Genomic DNA, 611 nt, shown 5'->3' with positions numbered 1-611 from the left:
AAGATATCCCTCTAGTGGGGTGGGGGCTGTGCTTTGGCAAATTGGGTGGGGTTATATCCTTCCTGTTTGGCCCTGTCCGGGGGTGTCATCGGATGGGGCCACAGTGTCTCCTGAACCCTCCTGTCTCTGCCTCCAGTATTTATGCTGCAGTAGTTTATGTGTCGGGAGGCTAGGGTCAGTTTGTTATATCTGGAGTACTTCTCCTGTCCTATTCGGTGTCCTGTGTGAATTTAAGTGTGCTCTCTCTAATTCTCTCTTTCTCTCTTTCTTTCTCTCTCTCGGAGGACCTGAGCCCTAGGACCATGCCTCAGGACTACCTGACATGATGACTCTTTGCTGTCCCCAGTCCACCTGGCCGTGCTGCTGCTCCAGTTTCAACTGTTCTGCCTTATTATTATTGGACCATGCTGGTCATTTATTAACATTTGAACATCTTGGCCATGTTCTGTTATAATCTCCACCCGGCACAGCCAGAAGAGGACTGGCCACCCCACATAGCCTGGTTCCTCTCTAGGTTTCTTCCTAGGTTTTGGCCTTTCTAGGGAGTTTTTCCTAGCCACCGTGCTTCTACACCTGCATTGCTTGCTGTTTGGGGTTTTAGGCTGGGTTTC

At 50.1% G+C, this 611-nt stretch overlaps 1 long non-coding RNA gene across 1 annotated transcript in view; it reads left to right on the top strand.

Moving 5' to 3' along the window:
* LOC149972428 (uncharacterized) overlaps positions 1-396 on the top strand; it is a 503925-nt gene extending 503529 nt beyond the window's left edge. Inside the window, exon 3 of the long non-coding RNA XR_016491432.1 lies at positions 285-396. This is a non-coding gene — a long non-coding RNA (uncharacterized LOC149972428). The remainder of the gene's footprint in view (positions 1-284) is intronic.
* Positions 397-611: the final 215 nt, after the last annotated feature.

This window comes from Oncorhynchus mykiss, chromosome 24 (assembly GCF_057628025.1).
Source record: "Oncorhynchus mykiss isolate SJ-2025 chromosome 24, ASM5762802v1, whole genome shotgun sequence".
In the NCBI taxonomy this organism is placed as follows: domain Eukaryota; kingdom Metazoa; phylum Chordata; class Actinopteri; order Salmoniformes; family Salmonidae; genus Oncorhynchus; species Oncorhynchus mykiss.
The sequence above is the reverse complement of the archived record's forward strand: the minus strand, read 5'-3'. Positions and strand labels throughout refer to the sequence as shown.